General features: G+C 37.6%; 1 long non-coding RNA gene across 1 annotated transcript in view; it reads left to right on the forward strand.

Moving 5' to 3' along the window:
* LOC133208264 (uncharacterized) overlaps positions 1-17,577 on the forward strand; it is a 70,751-nt gene continuing 53,174 nt past the window's right edge. Inside the window, exon 1 of the long non-coding RNA XR_009724304.1 lies at positions 1-47. This is a non-coding gene — a long non-coding RNA (uncharacterized LOC133208264). The remainder of the gene's footprint in view (positions 48-17,577) is intronic.

Genomic DNA, 17,577 nt, shown 5'->3' on the forward strand with positions numbered 1-17,577 from the left:
GACCTTGCTGATTTTATTACCTTCACTCCATGACCACTGGAGCACCAGTAAGACTTGTCTCTACTCTGCTTGATCAGTTCCTGTGTGGCAGAACTGTACTCTGTTGGTGAGTTCCCTACCAAGTTTATGTTGTTGCTGTCTTTAGCCCTCAGTGTGTCTCCTCTCAGGGGGCAGTTGGCCCTCAGCGTTCTCTTACAGCTTTTTGTAAGTATTCTCCTTATCCCTTCCTAAGAATGGGCAATAACTGCTTCTATAATGCACACAGGGACTTACTGGGGACTTTTGTGTGGTTTTGAGTTAGAATGTGTAGTCTTTGCAAATAGCAGTCTGATTGTCTTATGGTTTTCCCTATGTAGCTTGCGATTTTTCAATTCTTTAATAAAGGGGAAGCAATTTTGCTCATATAGTTCACAGTGAAGGTCAGATAAGAGCATGCTCTCTCCCTTTAGTGGTGTCTGGACAGGGCACCACTGACCTTCAGATCTTACCTGTGGAGAGCTTGCATCAGCTCCGAAGCAGGTAGTGGCTGTGTGGACACACAGCCCTTCTTGGTTGATTGCTTGTACCTTGTGAGGGGACAGAGTGTTCATTCAGGTGAAAAGTTAGGACCCCAGCATGTGTTATATGTGGTTCAAGCCTGTTTCTGAAAAAGTAACCCTTGTACTTTGTGTTACCATTGACTCACTGCCATGTTTGACACTCATGCATCAGTTGATGGGAGGTAATGACTGAACAATAACTATTGATTTTTCATTTCATATTAACAGCATGGCAGGCTCTCAATCTGATAATGAGAGTAGAATGCCAGTGTAGACATTCCTATTTGATTGTAAAAGAAGCGTCTTCTTGCCTTTCTGGATCTTTACCTTGTGTCTCCGGAAGCTGTATAGAATGCTCTCATTAAGGCAGCAGAGTTTTGAAATTTATAAAATGTACTCTTTTGTGATGATTTTGAGTTTTGGAGCAAGCACCCGTTAATTTTAGAATAAATAAATATACTGGATCAATTATTTACCCAGAGGATACTGACAATTTGCAAACAGTGAATAACAGAAGAGGGATGGCATGCGGCGGAAGTTCTTTCTGAAGCACGATCAGCATTCAGACAAATTTAGAGAGACACTGACTTCAGCTGGTGGAGGTTCCAACCAGTTCTATCCTTTTCTTTATAAAAATAAAGAAGTAGAATCCTTTTGTAACTTATCCTGATGAGAACTGTTTTGGTCAAGTCACTGACGTTGTAGTTGCATAAAATGTTGGGAAGGGACAAGAGCTGAGACCTTATTGTTTGAATTTTCAAAAGTTGGTAAAATGTTCTGTAATTTTGCATCAGACTCTAGGATTTTGGCAGGAAGACAGGCGTTTTTATATCTTGTAGTACAGCGGGTTTAAGGACTAGCAGGATGCAAATGAAGTTGTAGCTTAAAATGTTGTCACAACATGAATAAAATACACTTTGTTACTCCAAGCACATTCATTTTTATCTCTTGCTGCCTCTTCCTGTTGCTGTCTGATCTTACCCCCCCCCCCTTTGAGTTTAGACCTAATTTTTCTGTCTTTGCTTGGTCCTTCACTGTCTTTCTTCTGTTGTGGACAGCTTTCCTCTGGTTGCTGCTTCCCACATATATCTGAAATCTTACCTTGGCAGCTGCACTGCAAACCTCCTGGAATGCAGTTGTTGAGGATGTTCCCAGGTTACGCTTTGTGCTGCTTGCAGCATTAGCACTGTTCCTGTTAGTAGAAATTATTCCTTTGTATAAAAGAAGGGTACAGTAAATAATCTATATGTGCAATACTAAAATAGCAGGCAATGCTAGTCATCTAAGGTGCTACTCTTGCACTGTAGCTCTTTGGAAGAACAAGGACTGCTTTTAAGCTTTGAGCTTTTATTTATTTATTCACCTCCTTTGACAGTTTTTGCCTCAATTACAACATGGCATTTGGTTCCCCATGGTTTTGTTCTGCGGGAAAGTTGCAATATACAATGTTTCAGTTTCCAAGAACGCTGGATACTGGAGGCTGTTGAGACCTGTTCCTGATCTGGTATATGCTGAAAGCAGCTGTGCAGAAAGACCTGTCTCACAGGGGCTTTCTTTAAGCAGGACAGTTTGTGAAACTACAGCCTCAGTGGTTCTGCCACATAAAAAGGTCCTGTTAAAAACCTCCAAACTACAAAAAAAACCCATAGTAAAGCAAACCAAAAAACCTACAAACCAGAGAACCCGCGTCCAAATGCCACAGCAAATGCTAAAAAGCTTTAGTTCTGGGGCTTTATAGTAGATTCTTAAGGTATTTGAAGCTAATCCTATTGCAAAAGGTAATTTACTGAGAAAGGCCTTAGCTCAGACAGCCATGTCAACAAGTCTAACTCATACATGGGAGGTGGTAACTTCAAAATTGAATACACATCTATCATATCTGGAGGTGGCCTATTGGGCTGAGTTCTATATAATCTTTATGAGAAAGTATCATATCTTATCTGTGAAGCAGCTTCTGTGCCTTGGTTGCTATAAAAACAACTACAATCCCATTTCAATATATTACAGATTGACCAACCTGCCCCAAATTTAAGCATTCCAGAATTTCCGTGGTTATGTTTTTGATTCTGCCAAACAATTTTTGGGATCAGCTGACTAGAAAATACATGTTAAAAATGTTAAAATTAAACTTCCAAGAAACCTGTGCTTTCCACACAGGACCTCTGTGTGCATGGGAGCTCTGAGTTTCACAGATTTTACCTGTAAGCCTGTAGCTTTTTGCTTAGAGAAGATAAAAAGAACCATCTTTAAAGCAGACAGAGCAAAGTGGCTAGATAGTGAAAGAGGTGATCCTCACTTTATCTTGTTGTGATTTCACTACCCACAATGTTGAAAGCTGTCTGCAGTGTATGGTAGTTTGTACTTCTCCTTAAGCCTCAATTGCTTTTATACCATTGTTTTGAGAAGTCGTTTAGAGAATTTTGAAGCTCTGTGATATGATTCAGTCCTAGAGTCACTTCAGAGCACAAAGGCTCTATTGTCTTACCCTGTTACAGAACTGTTGTTAAGGAGAGTTTGCTACTTGTAGTTTTCTCAGTAGTTTATCATGTTTCAAGCATGCCACACGAGAGGAGAATCCTTAATAAAGTACATAACTTGGAGATGAAGCCCAGTTGGTACTAGGTGTGTGAACATGCCTTTAGATAGGGCATTACTAATCCAGTCCAAATTTCTTCACACCATGTGTCATATTTCCAGGACCATCCACGTGCTTCATAAGGGGGCACACAGATTCGCTAGTAAGGAACTATATTTCATTAGATATATCAATGTTTTTATTATGGCCTAATGATTTTTGCAGCAATTTGCACTAGTTTTACAGAGGTGCAATGTTAAATTAGGGCTACATTATTGGCAGATGTGTTTCTATTGATGTTTTAGTAGAAACCAGGTAAATTATTGTTATCCTGGTTAACTCAGTTTAAGTACATCTGAATGCAGAGATGGACTGATTTATCAAGGTTTACCAAGTACTTCAATAACGTAAATAACTTTAGTTGTATCCATTCTAAAACTGTTTAAACAGGACAGTCGTAATAATGGGGAAATTCACTAAAGTATAACATCTTCAGAATCAGAACAATATTTTAGAAAGGCCAATAGAATTGGCTTGGCTGACTTACGATTTCTGCTGGATTTGTATTTTGTTATTTCCTTATTTTAAATGGGATGAAGTGTTAGCAGCTGAAATCCAGCAGCTACAGTCTTAGGGTGAAATGGAGGTGGCTGGGAGAAGACTAACCCTTTTCTTCTTCCTTTAGAAATCTCAACATCAGCAGGGCACAACTCCACCTTATGCTTTCTGAATGATTGGGCAGAGATCCTTCCAGTATGTAAGGAAGCAGCCTTACTCCCATGTCACATGTGGTTTTCAAACAATTACATCATGTTCCATGGACTCTTACTTTCTTATTCATAATTTTCTGTGGACAGGTTGTGTTGTTTTTTTATTATTATTTATGTTATTTTATTTCTCCTTTTTATGTATCAAATGAACTAAATCTTTATTGATGTTCAGGAAAAACAATAGTGTGAGACAAAGCTGTTTTAATTTATATAAGCAGTTTCTATACAAAAAGGGATTTAGCTCTGTTAATAGGGGAGAACTATTCTGTAGTAGTTTCTTGTACATCTGTGATAAAGTGAAGCACATCTCATCCTAGTAAAGGAAATGCAATATATGAAGTTATTAGAGATGACCTGAAATACAGAATAAAAAAAATGTCCAGTTGCATGCATAAAACCCCCATTATCATGCTGGTATTTGTGCTGAAGCAAACTATTTCATAATTTGAACTCTTATGTGGGGCTGCTCTACAGGATGAGTGTAATGAGAAAGCATAGTAGTCTGTTGATCTGTCTTTATTATGTAGTATAGACAACATGCACTGGAATTAGTTTCAAAAATGTTAAAAGTGCATTTTTAGTTGTGTGACATGATTTGTTCTGAAAAAACCCCAGATGAGACCTGCATAACAGCGTATAACATGTATGAGGTGGTTAGAATGCTTTTGGTGAGCTTTAAGCAATGTTTAAAATCACAATTCCACAGGGTGTTTTTATCTCATGAAATATTAGTAACGTTACACCTGAGATCTATTGTATTTCAGTGTCATATTATTGTTAAATGTTCCTTCTGTCTGCAGCACTGTGCAATATCTGTTAATCACTCTTAAGGCTGTGTGATTCAAAAGAGTTTTGTTAAAGTCAGTATTAAGCTAAGGTGATTCACATTTGCTGAAGAACTAGTCCAAGGTTCATAAAGCCCATTGAAATAAGAGATAACAGGTGCCACAGAAATGCAAAATATTATATCAGTGACATAACTGGAAGGAAACTGTTGTAAGTTTTTTCTGATGAAAAGACACAAAAGTGTGAAAGAAATTCTTAGCCACATTATAACTTTAATCTATAATGGCTTCTGTTTTTCTAGTATTGATTATGTATTTTGTTATGCATAGTAAAATGCCTTGCTGAATTCAACTGTATTTCTCCACCCCAGATTGACAGTAGTTGAACTGTTCCTTCTGGTGTGAGAGCTGCTAGATCTTCAGTATGAATAAACTGAGGCAAAAGGATCTTTATAAGGGTTTCAGTTTAAAAGGGAGAAACTGTTTGTAATGCTATTTGTATTTTAAAAATGCTTAGTCAAAAAAGCCAGCTTTATTGTGTTTGGTTTTGCTGCAGGGAAAAGTTTATGGAGGAAGATGCACTTTGCATTGCAAGCTTGATGGGTGCTTCTACATGCTATCATGATACAAATAATTGTGAACAGGGATGTGCCTCAATGACACATGGTTGGCTCTGTCAGTTTTGAGGATTGGCTGTTCTTTCTGGTTTTGCTCCAGTTGAGCATCTGGGAATTTACTTCAGTTTGGGAAGCTTGGCCAGGGAGCACGGGAGCCTAATCAGGAATGATGTCTATTTGAACTGGCAGGCAATGAATGACTGGTGCTGAGCATAAGTAATCCATGTTGTGAAGCTTGAAGGTGCCATGAATTTTGAAAAAGTACCTAATGTCAGTAATCCTGAAATACTAACTTTTTAAGGCATAGAGGTCTGTCCTTTTGAATATTTTTGAATAAAGCATAAGGTAATCCCTCCTGTAAGCATTATGCATGTGCATCCCACAGTGAAAAATGTGTGTCCTTGGGCCTGGTGGGATAAATTCTTCCCTTAGTTACATAAAAGAAAATGTAGAGTGAAGTCATAGCTGTTGCTGATTTCTCCAGTGCTTAGGGATGCAAATGAGGGCTGAATTCATACTACTGTCTATATCTGGTATTTTGAATAGAAATGCTCACTGTGCTGAAACATACATTTGCAAGAATGTGTGTAGTATACATTTCCAATTTTAATTTTTGAGTCATGTGTAAGAGACTCCAGGGAACAGTGTGTTCTGTCAGCAAAAGTTATCTTTTTGATGAATCAGGCACATTGTTTGTACCCCTGCATTTGATAGACGTGTTGTAATAAGGTCCTGAACTGCTTACTGTGTCTTTATGTACCTTCCCTCTCAGCAGTTGTAACTATTGTGCTGCCTGACCTATATTAATGGTACTACAAACAACAAGTTTAACCATTAACTTGTGAGCTCTGTTTAAATAGATTTTGTCAAGAGATGAGAACTGAAGATTTAAGGAGGTAAAAATTAAAAAGACTTCTACCCAATGTGATTATTTTTTTTTCAGTGCTTACTGGGCTGATGGGGAGGGTGGGGAGGAGTTTGAAGACCCAAGAATAAAGCTTAACTTAATATTATTATGTCTGAGCAACTGGTGCCATTTGAGGTATGCGAAAGCAATCTTGGATGGCTTGTTCTTTAAGTAACTCATGCATTTTATCTCTCTGGTTATTCCAAAATGGTGTGCTTGGTGTGTTATCTATGTCCACTCATACCCTGTAGCAAGAAGAGTCTGAGAGGGTTACGCTGAAGGGCGGGGGTAAATATTATCTGGTACTGCTGCCTGGGGAAGGGGAGACTTGCTCTCAGTCACCTGTGAGGAGACAGCGCAAGCCAGAAAGAGTTCAAGTGAAAGGAGCCAGTGTTGGCCTAGTGCTTTAGGCACAGAAAAAGCACCCTGATTTAGCTTGACTTAGTTGGGCTACATCTCAGGAGCTGTGCAGAGAAATTGATTTTTAGACTATTTAATAAAAGCTGAAATTAAAATTTCTGGTATATATGACTGTACCATCTCAGAAATAAACAACTGTGATTGTTGATCCATGGTAACTGCTCCATGTGTGCGCAAAGCCTATAGCAAATATGTGATGGTTTGATATCTTGTGTGTTTTGATACTTGAAGGAAACTGATTGTGTGTCCCAAGTTTGAGATCAGCAATTTTTGACTGAGATCCTTAAAGGGAAACCATGCAAAAGTCAAATGGGGGTGCTGGTGGGAACTGGGATCAGGGAAAGTAGTATGTTCTCGGCATTCTTCCAAAACCTCTGTCTTCCCTGATAAAGCTGCCTCATATTGTGCATGCACGCATTTAACTCTGCTACTGTTTCCATTTGCTGTTTATCACTCTCTGCTGGCATTTCACCATTCTGGCTGCACAGGACATATGTAAGGTGTCTTGTGCAATCAAATGGTGTGTGTCCTGCTGGATCCTGGTGACTGAGAGTGCTACAAGCGTGTGCTGTAGCAAAAGTAGCAGCTGATATTCATAGGTGCAAATATATCTTAATTTTCTGCAGCTGGGCTATTCTAAGGCATTATTGCAGCTGTGAATTAAGCATTAGGTAGCCCTGTGTACACAGTCACAGCTGAGAATGAGTGAAAATCCCTTATGTTTGAGTCTGTTGCAAGGGCTCTTGCAGAAATACAGTTTGTGTATTTTACTCTAAGTGCAGCAATACATGCAGTTTAAAACATGCTTTAGGAATGTGTGGTGTTTGTATGTTGGTCCTTATTTTGATATTGTTAAACTGAGGTGAGTATAACTTCATCTGTCTTGTCTCAAATAAAGTCAGTTTGTTTTTTGGTTTTTGAAACAAACTGAGACAAATCCTTGTCATCAACAGTCTTAGAAGTTAACTGAATAGTACTCTTTGGGTTTTGATTTGAAGATTGCAAACAGCTTCATAAACATTTAATTAAACCGCAAAAAGCTTTGTAATGGGAAGGGAAGCAATGAGCAAGACTATTAAGAATTTATTGATGTATAAAACAAATCAGTGAGGGAAGCCCATGATTCTGGGTGCCAGACTTCTCTAACCAGTGACTTCCTTGTCTGCCTTGGATTCCCAAGGAAAGAGAGACACAAAGTCATCCTTACAAGGAAGTGATCTCAGAATCAACAGGAAAAAACAGAAACTTTGGGGAAGGCTCACTGGCAGCAAATAAAAATGCAACAGTGCCAACAGTTTTCCCTGCCTCTAGGTTTCTGTAGTTACACTTTTCTTTCCCCTGATGACTGTAATTCCCAAGGTTTTTATTAAGCAAGTTAAATTGGTAAAAAGCCTGTGTTTAGGTGAGTCCAAAGTGTTATTTCTGCTTACGTTAGTTTGTGTGTTTGGTTTTGTTTTTTTTTTTAATTCCTGAAATTCTACAGAAAGAAGTTTAACTGAAGAAAATCTGTTTTAAACTTTGTCCATACATGTAGTGGCATTAATTTCTTTAGTCTGAATTAGCAGGTACTGTTTTGCTTCACCCAGAGCAAAGGTAGGAGCAGGGCAGGCCCCCATGGCTACTTCTCTTTTGTTGTCTGTCTATCCATCCATTCAACTCAAGCAGCTATGTTCAGAATGAGGTCACAGCATGGTGGTTTTGTTCTGAACATTAACTTTTGTTCTAGCAGCTGTGCTGGCTGGCACCCATGCAAGGAAATTTAGCATTTCTCACTGTATTGGTACAACAGTATGATTTTTATTTTGCTCTGAGCCTAATGGGTATGTTCCGGCTTGTAATCATGAGAGGGCCTGGCAGATGAGCTTTTGAGATGCTTGTTCAAACTCTGGTGAGCAGCGCCCCACAGTTTTGTATGTTCAAACTAGCTTTCATGTAATTAGATTTTTCTCCTTCTGGTGACTATAGGTGGGAAGGCTTGTTTGCTTACTAATTTAAAGTACCTTGTTTAGGTGTTCACATGTTAGCCTGATGGCAGGGAAAAGAAAGATTTGAAGTTTAATAAACTGACCCTATTTTTTCCAGTTTTTAGGTACGTGAGAAATGAAAGAAATCTAGTCACAGATGTGACCTGTGCAAATACGGGCAATACAAATGAAATTAAGTCAGTGGGTTTAACTTCGTGTCTTGTTATAGCTTGCAAAACAGTTGTCTGCCAAGAGGAGTATTCTGTGACCCAGTGACAATAAACTGACACAACAGATCACAATTGAGTTAGTCACTATTGGTTGCTTAGTCTCTCTATTCTGCAGCAGCTGTCATGATAGGACAGCATCTTGTAGTATCTTCATGCTTTCTGTGCTAAAAGGCTAGTGTGAGCTGTCTTGAGAGAATTTTGTCTCATATCAGAGTTATAAACCTTATCTCAGTAAATAGAATAAAGCTGGCTAATCATCACCAACTTTATGTTCTTTTCTTTCAGGGGATAGGCTTGAAAAGGTAATAATTTCTATCAACAATCAAAAAGCATCTTGGAGAAAATAGTCTTCATTACATATTTATAAAGATAAGTAGCCTTTTTTTAGGATACTTATCACCTGTATTTTCATGTAAAGAGTACAAGTATGGCGTGTGTAGCTAGCTTGATGGATAGCTCTGTACCTGAGCATTCATATTTCAAGAAGATGCTGTTACGCAAACGTCCCATGGAACTTAGTGGAAGTCTTTTGTTGAAGACATCTCAGAAAAGACAAATTTATTAGAACCATCAGGGACAAATGGAAATAACTTGTGTTCATTATGTGGCTCTTCTGAAATGGAGGGCTGCCAGCTGGAGGCAGCCATATGTATGTACAAAACTGCAGCCCGGAGAGCAATCTGAATTCCTTAAAAGCAGCTAGATGGTGCTTGTGGTTATTACAAGATAAAGCTCAGGAGTGGGGAAATATGTTGTTAAATGGCAACAAAAAGATCATGCTTGCAAACAACTATATATTAAACAAGTAGTAGGTCAAAGTGAGCACTATAGCCAGATCTCATGAAAAAATGTTGGATCCCCATGTGCAGGTCAAGAACAGATATAAAAAAGCTGCACAGGACCAAAGTGACTCTATTTGCATCCAGAAGTGTGAGGCATAATGGCAGTTACTCACTGAAAATCAGGATTTTCTCCAGCCCAGTATATTTGGGCATTTAATGGCATATGAATTGACACACTGAAGCAGGTCTTTGAGCCCAAGATAGTCTTTCTCAGCTTTTCTTAATTGCTTTATCTCTGGAATTCTGAGTGCTCACTTTTCCCCTTTTATCACTTGCTCCTGCAGAGTCTTTTTACACAAGTTTCATCTATGCTATTCACTCCAGTGATCTTATTTGTCATCCATTCCAAAGGATGAACTAGTTTCTAAATGAAATAGTTCTGCTTCATTTGTTTCCTTGTGCTTATATCTTCTACCTTATGATCTCTACAGTATTACATACAGGTTATCAAAAGCTGCTCTGTTAAATTCTGCATTAACCGTCAGGTTTACAGTGTGTGTATTTAATGGCATGATTTCTCAAACATCACATATTATAAGGACAATAGCAGAGAAAAAATATGGGTTTTAGAGCTGAAAAACTTAACTAATCAGGGTTTGGAGCTCTGCATAAAATGTTTGGATAGACCAGCCTTTGGAGTTTACAGATGATAAAATACAGCCTGTCTCCCCCTTTCTTTATATGGGAAAACACCTTGGACTCAGTTGGGGTTTTGCCTGTGTAAGGTTATAGGGTTGTAGTTTTGTTGCAGCACTATAAAACTTCAGCTGTGCCAAATTATGTATTTTGGAATGTTTTGAATGTTTTTATAACTGTTGATACTTGATGAATGTTTTAGTTTTTTTCCCTGACAGAACAATTACCTTTATCAGCATCACATTAAAGGGGTGCTGAGAGTAGATGATGAATCTTAAATAATTAAATGTTGCAGATCTCTGAGAAATATAATTAAAGTGCTTTTGGTAGCAGATTAGTGAAGAGATTCACAAGAGAACCAGTCATTTATTTGCAAGCTACATGAGGGAATAGAGATGTGTGCCTGTCCCTGCTGTTCTATTCATTTGTTTTGGCTGTGTTGAACTGGCATCCAGGCATCCAAACCAATCCAACGTCCCTGTTCTGCTAGCTGTTAGTACCTAGACATGAAGGCAAAAGCAAGTGCTATAATGGTTTAGTTTTGGATGGGGCTAGTTATGAATTGATAAGTACTTTACCAAGCCTGAACGAGGTGGGAAGCTAGTTAAATTCTTTTGATTACAGTGTGGTGTCGTCGTCTGGATGACCGTTATGGATGTGAGACTCCAGTAGAACTTTTGCTTCAGAAAATGACTTTTCATTAAAAAAAAAAAAAGGGCACACTGCTTTCTACCTAAGCTCTTTCTTTTCTTTTAAATAAGGCTATCACGGATGCTGTAAATTTTGTCACAAGTATTATTTTTGTCACAGCTGTTCTACATGGTATATTTGGTCCAAACCTCCTAGTCTTGGCCTAGCTTGTTTTCTGGCCATTCCTGTATTCCTGTAAGATACAACTCCCAGCCCTAATAGTGAACATGCAGGGCTTAATATTTTGAGGGTGAAGACAAGAAATCAAATGCTATTAGTGTGGTGGATACATTATGGACACTAAGTACACTGGTTGATCCTGCATTAGTGTAGATCATGGATGTGTCAATCTTATAGAGTAGCAAATTATGCTGGCAGGCTCTGGTCAGGCTTTCCTGGTCCAGGGCTAGTAATGACTTTGTTCCTTGTTTTGCCAGTTTTGGTACTTGTCTTCCAGCCATGCTTATGGAAGGTCAGTGTAGTATCCTTTAGTGTGTAATCTGGAAAGGAGGCATTAATCCTCATATAATTCTGTTTGAGTGCTCTTCTACTGCCCTACTGTAGTCATAATGAGTTTCCCATTTGGGGAACTGCAGTTGGATCCAGGTTTTGAGGACTAAGGATGTGGGTTTTACTCAAATCCAAAAAACGTCTTGGTTTCTGTGACGTTGCATGGGATCAGCATCCTGAAACCATTGTGCTATCCAGAGCCATCAGAAAAAAGTCTTCCGGGAGACGCATGAGGAAATGAAAAATAGAGCTTTGGCCGGAAAATAATCCAGAGTTTCCCAGTGGTCCAGATATTAGGGATGTGATAGAAGTGCCCATAAAGCTCAGTTGTTTTTTGGCAAACATTAGTTTTACTACTTCAACCCAAAAGGCTGCTCTTCAGGACCAGTCATGTGCCAGTCTGAAGTTATTCTTTTATGACCCTCACTTAAAGTGACATCTCTTATTATGAAAGACTAAATAGTATTTTTTAATAAAGTTTTTAATATTTTATTCTTTAGGGAGTACCCTGGAAGTGTTGTGTGTAATGAAATTTGCCAAATGGCTCTGTCCAACAGCTGTGGTAAATGTACAAGCAATTTTGCCACTTTGAAAACAGGAAAAAAAGCTTGTGTGTTGCATCATTCTGGCTGGGAAGTGCTCAAAGTTATTGTGACAGGATAGTATTTTGAGCAATTGTTGGTGATTTGTTTTTTAGCACACAAAGAAAGTAATAAATCTGTCACCCTGAAAAATCAGGTTGTGACCTAGAGGAAGGAGCAAATTGTGGCTTTAGGTAAAAAAGAGTGACCTGTCTATGAGGGTCATTTATCATTATAACAAAATTGCTGGTTCTCTCCTAGCTGACCAGGAAGAAAAGCTGTGGTAAGCAGAATTGAGGGATGCAAGCATCCGAATATTTTTAACTGATCAATATATTCAGGATTTACAAGCATCCAAAAATCTGTCAGCATGCAGAGTAAGTGCACTGTGCATCTGTTCTGAGAAAGAATACAAGGGAGAATGGGTTTAATTTGGCAATTAAAAATTAAATACATTTTAGATTTGGCATAAATAGTTTAATTCAAAACTGTACCTTAGTACAGATGCCCTTAAGAGCAGCCTGTATGGTGGTAAGAAAATGGGTATCAAATGAAACTCCCAAGAAGGCTGAAAACGGTAAATATGCAACAACACAAATCTCTGCAAGGTGGTAAAATTGCTTTCTAGTACTGCTTGTGGCTCATGCATAGGGTCTCAGAACTAGCTTGGGATATGTGGTTTCATTGTCTGAATGGAACAGTCCCAAAGTGGTTTGGATTAAAAGCAAAACAAACCCACAAACTTTTTCTTACTCAATCATAATTTTTCAACATTTTCCTGTATGTAAATATCTCTACATATGTCTTACAAAAAAACCCAAGCAAACACAACGGGTTTAGCAGAACACGTTTAGCGCCACAGCTGAGGTTGGCAGAGTTTGCATCCATTGCAAAGGATGTATTTGATGAATTCAAGTCTGACTTGCATGGAGTATCATCTGAAAGTGTTTCTCAAGTATCAAATCTCTCTTGGCATCAAAAATACTTCTGGTTAATGCTGGGAAATATTTTCCTGCTAAGTCTCTCCTAGTTGTGAAGTTTCACTGTAGTCTCTTTAAATTTTTAGAGTTCACAATGGCATAATGAAAGGAGAATGGGGGGGAGAACCCCACATGATTTCTTGTTACAGCAATTTTCATGCCAATTGCTGATTTCTGCTGATTGCCTTATAGCAGGAGCATCTTATCCGACCAGAACATCCAATATTAAAAAACAATTCTAACATGTTTAGGAAAGTTTTTATGATTCAGGCTATCACCTATAGTTAGGCATTACCAGTATTATACTATGTAAAGAATGCTTAACAAAGGTATTTTAATACAACTTATGAGGGCATTTTAATATAGCAAGTCTGGTGAAGTACTGTACACTTTCAATGCATCATAAAGACTTAAAAATAAGGTAGAAGGGGAAATAGTAGTTTATAATATGAATTTAATGCACACTGAAAGTATTCTGTTCATGATGGCTTTATTTGGGAAGTCACTTTAGCATAACTTTATGCATAAATATAAATTCCATTGATTTATTCAGGCATGATTGTATGGTAGTGTCAAAATCTGGTGTAACTGCACCCAAAGCGCCTTGTCAGATCTTACCACTGCAGAGGTCTAGACTGGACTGAAAGCACTTAATTGAAGTTTCATGACTTATTTTCTAAGAAGATTATGCTTTTTTCAGCAATTCTTCCACTTCAAAAATTCAACACAGTTACTCTGGAAAAAATTATCCTAAGCTTCTCATAAGATAACAACGCTTTCATCTTGCTCCTTCTTAAAATGTTGAAAGCGATCTTTACCCTGATAGTATGACTTTTTCCCCCTTCTCCCTACTTCTAATTAATAAAGAAATGAAAAAGATCTGTCACCAATATATCTCAAACATTCTGTGCAGTATTAGCTTATAAGATGTAGTACCAAAATCTGTGAATGTATGTGTAAATTTTGCCAAAATTTTGTGATTTTTGCCCTTGTCCTCAGGAATGTTGCTGTTGCCTTTTTTTTTTTTTAATTCTTTGACACATACTCATAAAACAAACTAGATAACTCTCCATGTCAGATTTACATTCAATGAAAAGCTCAATTAACTCTTTTCCACCTGAGACTTGAACCCAGGAAGAAAAAGCCTAGTCATAGGTTATTAACTGATGTCAGGTGCCCAGAAAAGCTTTCATTTATTCTTTTCATTTAACATATTATGTTTCTGCTTTTTTGCTTTCATTAAAGCTATTATCAAAGATAAGATTCTAAAGGTGTCTTTGAACATTTCTGTTGCAAATTCTACATTTTGAATTTAGAAAAACTTGGTGAAATAAATAATGGAAAATCCTGGCTGAAATTTAATAGGAAATATGTGATAGACCTTTTCTGTATCAGGTCCTTGCATTTGTAGCTGATTCAGAATTTGGATAAATGTCAGTAAAGTGATAAATGTGTATGTTAGACCTCTGTAAATATATTAACATAAAAATGTGGAATTGTTCCGGTGTCTGTCTTTTTGTATCTTCAGGCTTAATATTGCTCTAAAAAGTGTTTCGTGTGTTCTTGAACTAGGTCATTATGTTTTCCCTTGAGGTTTGAGACTGGCCTATGAGGAGTGAAGGCTCTGGTCCACCACTCAGCAAAATCAAGCAGAGGCTCTCCTCCCCTCTTGCAACTTTTCACTCTAACCAAAACCACCATGAGTGACACAGTAGCTTAGACTGCAGTGAAAAATGCTACTTGTGAATATGGAAGTAAGAAGCCAAAAGTAAAAAAAAAATAAAATTGCTTTAGAACAAAAATCAAGCTATTTTGTGGAAACTGAAGCATGGAGTCCTGTAATAGTGTTTCTTTTACTCCTTTTGCCAGCAAAGATTTGACACTTTTTCCTTACCCTTCCCAATGTTTAACAGTGCCTGTTTTCCTCCCTCCTTTGATACTGGCCTTCATATTTTCATCACTCTTTCAAATTTGATTGAAACTAACTTGTATTTAAACAAAAAATTAAATATAAATCATTGTAGGAAGAACAACAGAAAGATGGAACGCCTCTGCCAAGCAAACAGATCTGAAACTATGGCATATAGTTATCCCTTTGCTGAAATAATGGTTTCTTTCCCCAATACCTTAATATTTCATTTTTAAGCACATCTTAAATATATATGGCAAAATTTCTAATTACAACAGTAAAGTAATGCACAAGTAGAAAAGAAACCTGTGAAAAAATCTTCCATGTTTGTAAGCTATTTCACCATAAATACAGCTGTCTTTTGTTATTTTTGGAATGGATTTGAGGGAGGTTTGTCTGGAAATGCCACATGAGACCCTCTAAGCAATACTAATATTGTTCTGTCCATGAGGTACAGTTTGTATTCATTTCAGTGAAGATCTATTGTACTTTTGTCTGTTCAAGTATTCCCTTAAGAATGAAGTTAACATTTTAGAAAGTGGTAAGATATTGAATTTGCCAAGAGGTTGTAGGCAAGCAATGCAAGAGATACATCTTTATGCAGTGAAACTTAGAACATTTCTAATTTTTATAAGATTATAAAATTTGATCTTGAAATGCCTTTTCAGTTAACAAAGTTTACACATTTTAGCTTGCACATCCTTGAGAATTATAGTGGAGGTTGAGGAAGTATAAAATACAGGATTTATGAAAGGAGAGAGCATGCACAACTTTGATGTATAATCCAGGAGCAAAACTATTTAGACATTAAATTATTATTGTATGGATTATCCTTCCTTTGCTATATCTCTAGGTTAATACGATTAAATATCTATAAAACTGCTGATCAGACACTACTTATCCAGATAAAATATCAAGATTTCCAGTTCTCAATGTCCTGTTAGTACAGAAACCACTTAAAGATGTCTGCAACACTACTGTTATTGTTTTGCTCATACTTTTATTAGTCAAATTATAAATTGCAGTGTATTTTCCTGGCATCTTTTTTTGTGCCCAGTAGGAGCCATAGATATTACTGACTGGTATGTTTTTACCATATTGTTTTTTTAAGAACTTCCTGATTCACATGTGAAGTATTATTAGGACAGAGGTGGCAGGTTTGGTCTGGCCAACTTATTTTCTTGCTGTTTTTAGGAACAAATGTGCTTATATTGTGCACTGCAGATTGGCACTTAAATGAAGTTGGGGTAAGCAGCTAATCAATCATATCTGGATAATAGGCATCAGTGTTATTGCTCTGCAAGGCTTACCCTCTTTGATTTATACTAGGGGATTATTTTTTATGGGTTTTTTAGAATATTTGTCACTGAATAATGTTTTTATGACCAAGCCACAAAGACAAAGCCAATATTTCTTTTAAAGCTGTCAATCAGCAGTTTGATTAAATTTGTACATATTTTGAGAGCATTCAGACTGGATGCCATCAAGTGCAATGAACAGAAGACGCTTGTAAAAAAGTAGTGGTACTGGGCCTGAATTGCTATTGACCATCACCTTGTAGAGTCATTTACAACGGGGGGGGATGTAAAAATACAACTAAGTCAAATGGCAGCATTTAACAGGCAGCCTGTACTCACTTTTTGCTGATGTAAAAGTCTGCTTAAACTTCAGCACAAGGGAGACTTCAGCCACTGTCCATTAGGCATCAAGAAATATTCAGCTAAGGCACTTCAATTAATTTTTAGCCTGCTTCATTGGTTCTGAAGTGTTTAAAATCTTTACTGTAACTCAGTTGCAATGAAATTAAAGGATTAAAAATGTTGTGAAAATGAAATAAAAAGAAATGGATACATATGTGTGGTATGTCTCATTATATTGAGACATGGATAACTTTGTATGGTGATATTCTTCCTTGTAAGCAATTACAGTGTGCATTATGTTTCAGTATAACAGCTGATATTACTGTGCTGACGAACATCTGATTATCTCTTGCTGAGGTGCATGCTAGGAAAATAATTGACTGGTCATAAATTGAGTTGGGAGGTTTTGTGTGGATAAAAAGAAAAAAGTCACTATGAGAATGAAGTAGTGGAGCAGGGTTTTTTTTGGGGGGGGGAAGCTCTGTTATTAGTCTTGGAGGCTTTCTGGAGCTTAAAAAGCTCTGAGAAATCTTGTCTGGATTCAGTGCCGAGGCTGCTTTGAGTGGAAGGCTGGACAGGGATGCTTTGAGATCCATTCCATCTGGAGCAATTCTGTAATTTTTTTTTTCTTGATAGGATTAGTTGCTGAGATTTTTGGGACTGTACAGGGGATCTGGATGCTCCAGAGACTTTTCAGTTGCATGCAGAAGGTATTGGAGCCTAACTGTGCTGTCTTTCAGAGGAAAATGGGTACAGAATGTTGTGATCTTGGGAATATGTCCTATCATTTAGTCTCATTTATCTGAAGGGTTTCAGTGATTCTAGTAAACTCATTAAAATATACCCAGAGCAAGTACTCTGCCATTTGGTGGCAGCGTAGAACAGTCACCAGTGAATCAGTTGTGGTGAAAGTGATTGCATTCAGAATCTGTAGAAATTACATGTAGAAATGTTTGGGTAAGTGATCAGGGCAAAATTCACG

This window comes from Neopsephotus bourkii, unplaced genomic scaffold, assembly GCF_033783945.1.
Source record: "Neopsephotus bourkii isolate Nb327-2 ecotype Australia unplaced genomic scaffold, CSIRO-AGI_Nbou_v1 NB_250, whole genome shotgun sequence".
Classification (NCBI taxonomy): domain Eukaryota; kingdom Metazoa; phylum Chordata; class Aves; order Psittaciformes; family Psittacidae; genus Neopsephotus; species Neopsephotus bourkii.